Genomic DNA, 7,381 nt, shown 5'->3' on the forward strand with positions numbered 1-7,381 from the left:
AAATAAGTATTGATTAATGAGTCCTGTCTTGGATTACAGAAATGCTGGGTGATATATTTTCTTATTAAGTGTTTATTTAACAAAAGTAATGTATCTGTGACCTTATATGAATTAAGTTGACATTCATATGGCTTTCTGTCTACTCCAAGAAAGGTTAGCACTGTGTGATATTGATTTCCTCCACCAGAGGGTATATTTTTATTAAATTAATAATACTAAATGAAATAAACCTTTCAGAAAAAGAAAGGTCTAGATTTTAGAAAATATTGAAAGTTCTTGACATGCAAAGAATAATAAAAGACAGAATTCAAAGGTTAGAGTCATTCGTTCATACCCCCATGTTTTTAAATGCTTTTAAGAGAAAAAAGACTATTTGTTTCTGTTGACTTTGTGGAATAAATTGTTTCCATACCTGTCACTAAGTTTTTGTTGATATTGACTCAAGTAACTTAGTAACCTCATGAATAACTAAGTTAAAAAATGACTTAATTAAAATTATTACTGCTAATTTGACTGTGAGAAGTTCATAAAACCCATTATATTTCATTTTTATCATATTCAAAATTACTGTGAGCATAAAACATACCTTATAACTGTTTTGAGAGCCAACATGATAATCTTTATGTACTGGCAACTACTTATACTTATTCAACTGGTCATAGTTAGATGAAATTTCTTCATATATCAAAGGTTCTATAACTGACGTCTATAGCTCTTCCATTTAACCTACATTTTAAAAAATATTTTTATTTGATAATTAATTTAATTTTACATATCAGCCACAGATTATCTTGTTCTCCCTCCTCCCACTCACAGCCTTCCCCCCCCAACCCACCCCCAATTCCCACCTCCTCCAGAATAAAGTCTCTCATGGGGAGTCAGCCCAGCCTGATAGATTCAGTTGAGGCAGGTCCAGTGCTCTCCTCCCTATACCAAGGCTGAGCAAAATATCTCAGCATAGGCCCTAGGTTCCAAAAACCCAGCTCCTGCACCAAGGACAGGTCCCAGTTCCACTGCCTAGGGACCTCCTAAACAGCTCAAGCTAATCAACTATTTCACTTATCCAGAGGGCTTGGTCCAGTTCCATGGGGGCTCCTCAGCTGTTGGTTCACAGTTCATGTGTTTCCAATAGTTTGGCTATTTGTCCCTGTGATTTTTCCAATCATGGTCTCAATATCTCTTGCTCATATAATCCCTCCTCTCTCAAGCCAATTGGACTCCTAGAACTCCACCTGGGGCTTGGATCTCTGCATTTCCTTCCATCAGTCACTGCATGAGATAAAATAGGAAGTAGTCTTGAACACATTGGAACCAGAGATCACTTCCTAAATATAACACCAGTAGCACAGACACTGAGAGAAACAATTAATAAATGGGACCTCTTGAAACTGAGAAGCTTTTCTAGGGCAAAGGACACGGTCAACAAGACAAAGCAACAGCCTACAGAATGGGAAAAGATCTTTACCAACCCCACATCTGACAGAGGCCTGATATCCAGAACATATAAAGAACTCAAGAAATTAGACCTCAAAATATTTAACAGTCCAATTAAAAAATGGGCAATATAGCTAAACACAGAATTCTCAACAGAAGAAGCTCAAATGGCTGAAAGATATTTAAGGAATTGTTCAATATCCTTAGTCATCAGGAAAATGCAAATCAAAACGACTCTGAGATGACATAGATATAATAGGATGAAAGGGTAGATTAATGAACTTACTTTTTTAAAGAGCAACAGCTTGTTTAAAATGTTTTACATTGGTATAGATTTTAGTCTATTGATACAAACTTAAAGTTAATTTTGTTATACTGTGTGTATATTTCTACTCTTATTTAAGATATTATGTTTGTACACTTATTTTGAAATTGTCATAGATAATTAAAAATAGATTAATAATTAGTCATCTATGATAATCATACTTGTAGCCATGTTAGTTAAGTCTTCTAGGTATACCTAGATATATTTCAGATAGATAGGTAATCTTCACATACTTCAAAGACCTACATAATATGGCGTTTAAAATATTTTAAAAATTTAGATTTTTCTGGACAGTGAGACATATCTGCTCCTGGCAGCACCAATTTACTTCAGAGAGGAGGATGGGCATCAAAGATGCTCTGTATAGAGTTTATCTTCATCTTGGCAAAAATAGCCATTTGGGCAAGAAACTGTTATTGTCTGGACTGCTTCATTGACTGGACATCCAGGACTCATAAAAAGGTGACCACTGAACTTTGCTTGAAAAATGGTCCTTCAAGTTCCTGCTTCACAGAGGAAATTGCTAGACATTCTACAGGACACAGAGAGAAATGAATGAGAGACTCTAGACCTCTGGGCTGAAGACAGATGCCCCAACTTTACAAAGGAATGTTGGATGACTGTCCAGGCTGCCAGCTCTCCCTGTCTATTGTCACAAGACTCTGGAAAGTTGCTTGCATCCTTCTCCCATTTCTCAGGTAATATTATATCTTTCTGAAGTCTTTGATGTAGTTAAAGACTAAATAGGTATAATTTTCCTTAGTTATGATAAAAGATAAGTTAGATATGAAACTTAGACTCATAAATGTAAGATAGATAAAATATCTTCCTTAATATTGTAACTGTAATTCTTGCTTGGTAATTGTTTTGTTATATGGAAATGCTGTGGATCTCAATCTGTGTAAATAAAATGCTGATTGGCCAGTAGCCAGGCAGGAAGTATAGGCAGGACAAGAGAAAAGAGAATTCTGGGAGGTGGAAGGCTGGGGGAGAGAGATACTGCCAGCCGCCTCCATGACAGGCAAGATGTAAGGTACTGGTAAGCCACGAGCCACATGGCAAAATATAGATTAATAGAAATGTGCTGAATATAAAGAGTGAGAGCTAGACAATGGCAGGCCTGAGCTAATGGCCAAGCAGTTCATTTTATAAGTGGGCTACTGGACTGTTGGGGCTTAGTGAGACCTGGAGAAAAGCTCTTCAGCCACACTGAGATACCATCTTACACCTGTCAGAATGGCTAAGATCAAAAACACTGAAGAGCAGACTTGTACAGCCACTTTGGAAATTAACCTACATTTTTATCATACATTTCAATACAATATTTGATATACTAATACCAATTCTTCAATTTTGTTCCTTATTTGCATAGTATACAAGACTTCATCAAGTCTTTTAAGATTTATTTTGTGATTTTTGTGTGTATAACAGTGTTTTGATTGCATGTACAAATATGTGTCAACCTGTGTTCCAAGTTTCAAGGGAGGCCAGATGAGTATGTGAGATCACATGAAACTGGAATTACAGCTGGCTGCGAGACACCTGTGGATACTGGAAATGTATTCTGGGTCATCTGCAAGTAAATTAAGTGTTTGAAACTACTAAGCTGTCTTTCCAGCCCTTATGTCAGACTTTGAGGTGTATGGTCTTCCCTATTTTTATATGAGTTAATGGAATTTCTCTTATGATTTCAAATTCTAAACCACAACATGCCATTTTACCTTTTCATAGAAAATTTACTTTCAGGAACATTTAAGAGGAGCGATATTACAGAAATATTCATTTCTCCCCAATTTTGTATTATTCTTTTTATTAACAGCAAAATTAGGAGCATTGAGGAACAGGAAAAGGAAGAGTTTACAGGTTTGTGGGCATCCCTTACATGCACAAGCACACACAGTACACGACAATCTCTTATTCAAACTTGGAAAGTTTACAAGGAAATCCACAGCTGATAGAATTATTTCTGCATAAGTATTTTAACTCCTTCATTGTGTACTAATGATATGACATGCTTTCATTTGGTTCCCGCTCTGCTCACAATGCTCCCTTCATCTTCCTTGTCTGTTGTCCATGTCTCTGTGTTACCACAATTACTAAATTTTTCTTACTTAGTGGTATTAAGAATTTTGCAGGGCATTGATGGGCTTAGAATGTACAATATTAAACAAGGACACAATCCTAGGAAGAAAAAAATAAAACAAAAAGCCTATGTTCTCCTTCATATGTGGTCTATGCCTGATACGCATACATATACACAGACATGCACATTATACATATATAAATGTATATTTGAATGTAGTATAACATGTAGAAAGGAGGAGAAAGGATAAATGTTAGATAATGAGGAAAGACTGATTTCACATCATGAATAAGGGTCATGCAAAAGTATATGAAGTTAACTCTTTTACTAGCTCCACATCTTCATGAATTTTTCATTTTTTGGTAGTAGATAGGAGCACAAAAATATATTGGATAATTAAAGTGTAAAATCCAATGTGAAGCTCTACAGGTTCAAAGTGGCTGTTCTAACTGTATGAAAGTCCCTTGAGATGAAAATACTTTAGATCTCATTAATTTTGATACATGTTGTTTTTTATCTTCAAGTTCTTATTAATAAAGTTTTAGTTATCTCATTACAGATGGTTGTGAGCCACCAAGATGGTTACATCTACATAGTTAGAAAGAGTTATGTACATGAATTTATATCTATGTCCAATGCAATCTAACATATTGCATTTTACTGCCCTTAAGTGGTTTAAAAATAATTTACAGTATGCATGGAATAAATTTTTCTAGTAAGGACTACAGAGATAGCTCAGTTAGTAAAGGCTCACAATTGAAATTTCCAAATGTGTGTAGTAAAATTATTTTTGTTATGTAACTTAAATAAGGCAATGTAATGTGTAATAACACTTTCATTGTTCTACAAAATGATATATATGGAATCATCATCAGCTGAGGGGAGGTTTTCTATATTTTCTGCCAGCTAGAATTTCTCCTTACATCTGGTCCTCTAGAAGTCTATTTACCCCTGTCCAACATAGAAGCTTGGAAAAGAAACAGCCCCAGTGGGTCAACTTAAACTTTGGAGAACTGAATGTGTGTATTTACTGGATAACCCTTCAATTAACAGTCACTTGAAATAAACATTTCAAAGTATCTGAATGTTAAACGTTATGTTAATTAATAAAACGTTAGATGTTATTCTTAGACAGTGAATGTTAATTAATGGTCACTTTTGTTAGAGTCAGCGCTGAAACTAGAAGCTTCACTCCGATATCGGGTCACACAGAAACAGTTTATTTTACGCATGCACATGGGTCAATCAGTCAAACTTGGGACTGAAGACCCTGAAGCTCAAGCTCGCAGGCTTGTTATAGGGCAGTTTCACATGGGTTGGGGAGTGGGGTCACTCGTAGTTCAGCCATCTGACTGGATCACACATGGGTTGTGGAGTGGGGATCGCTCGGAGTTCAGCCATCCGGCTGGATCACACATGGGTTGGGGAGTGGGGGTCGCTCGGAGTTCAGCCATCCGGCTGGATCTTGTGGCTTTTAGGAGGTTTTACAAGGTGGTTCTGCCACAAGCAGCTTGTTTTTCCAAGAGCTGCGAGCTAGCTTTACAACGTGGAAGCCTTCTGTAAGAGCTAAGCAGAAATATTTTCCACTAAGCAGAAATACATTTCTCTACTGGGATAGAGCCTAAAATGGAGCCTTTACACTTCAAATTAACATTTCATATTGTATGAATGCTAAGAGTTCAGGAGAAAAGGGCAACAGTAAAATGGCGTCCTATATAGCATAAAACTTTTGGTCGCCTTCAGGTGCAAATTATGCCACGTTGGCCTAAGCTTTCTTCTTCTGGGACCAAGTAGTCATTCTTAGTTCCTTACATTAGTTTCCTCTGCTTTAATAGAACAACCTTTCCCAAGGCACCAAAGAGTTATGTTTAAATTTGTTATCCAGTTGAGTATGTGGACTTTGTTGTTTCAAACTAAAACCTTGATGTTTTCAGTGTATTGATCTTGTTCTGTATTGTCTACTTGTTACTGTCAACCCTGTGTAGCTCTGTGTGGGGGGCAGGGTGTTTTGTAGGCTTATATTGAGTTAGACTCAAGGTATTTTGTAGATTCTACATTGCCTTTTGTATGAGTAAGGTGCAGATAACCTGTTCCACACTAAAATACTATAGCATATTCTGTGTGTCAAACACTGGCTTTTAAATGATATCTATATTCACCTTTTTCCTTTTTTTGTTGTCAGAATCAAGCAATATAATCTAAATTATTAACATTTGTTCCCTGTGGTGGCAGAAATGAGGGAACTAAAGTTCTCTTGTCTTATTGAATATTAAGGGTAAAGAGGCATCATAGGAAAATAAATGTGATAATTTAAAGATAGGCATTTTCCTATATAAATTACAATAGCAACATTGCCTCTCTGGGGGTACTTTGATGGACCTTAGGTGTCAGGAGGTTCATTTTAGAATTCACCAAACCTCCTTGTTGAGACAACCTTCCTTCTTCCATAGGCAGAATTGCCATGCTCTAATGACAAATGATTTTTGAGGAATGACAAGAGATCTCTGTTTCTCAAAGACAAAAATAATTATAACACTAGTAGCACAGACACAGAGCAACAATTAATAGATGGGACCTCCTGAAACTGAGAAGCTTCTGTAAAACAAAGGACAAATAAAACAAAAGAAGGAAAAGTTCTTCACCAACGCCACATCTGACAGAGGGCTGAACTTCAAAATATATAAAGAACTCAAAAACTAGACATCAAAATACCAAATAACCCAATTTAAAAATTGAGGACAGAACTAAACAAAGAATTCTCAACAGAAGAATCCTAAATGGGCAAAAAACATTTAAGGAATTCCTCAGCATCCTTAGCCATCAGGGAAATGCAAATCAAAACAACTCTAAGATACCATCTTACACTAGGGATAGATCTTGGGCCCAAATGTTGGGATGCCTTGCTCAGCCTTGATGCATGGGTAAGGGGCTTGGTCTTGCCTCAACTGCATGTGCCAGGTGTTGCTAATTCCCCAGGGAGCCCTTAACCTTTTGGAGGAGAAGACTGAGGGTGAGTTGGGGTGGGGGGAAAGTTGGGGGAAGCAGAAGGAGGAATGAGAGTGAATCTTCAGTTGGTATGTAAAATGAATAAAAAAAATTCTTAAATAAATTTTAAAAAGATACCATCTTATACCTGTCAGAATGGCTAAGATTAAAAATACTGATGACAGCTCATGTTGGAAACTATGTGGAGTATGGGGAGCATACATGTTGGTGGGAATGCAAACTTGTACTGCCACCTTGGGAAACAGTATGGCAGTTTCTCAGAAAATTGGGAATCAATCTACTTCAAGATCCAGAAATACCACTCTCAGGCATGCTCAATACAACAAGGACACTTGCTCAGGTATGGTCATAACAGCATTATCCATAATAGCCAGAACCTGGAAGTAACCTAGATGCCTCTCAACCAAAGAATGTGTAAAGAAAATGTGGTGCATTTACACAATGGAGTATTACTCAGCAGTGAAAAATAATGACATCATGAAATTTGCAGACAAATGGATGGAACTAGAAAAAATCATCCTGAGTGAGGTAAC

The sequence above is a fragment of the Onychomys torridus genome, chromosome 1 (genome assembly GCF_903995425.1).
Source record: "Onychomys torridus chromosome 1, mOncTor1.1, whole genome shotgun sequence".
NCBI classification, from domain to species: domain Eukaryota; kingdom Metazoa; phylum Chordata; class Mammalia; order Rodentia; family Cricetidae; genus Onychomys; species Onychomys torridus.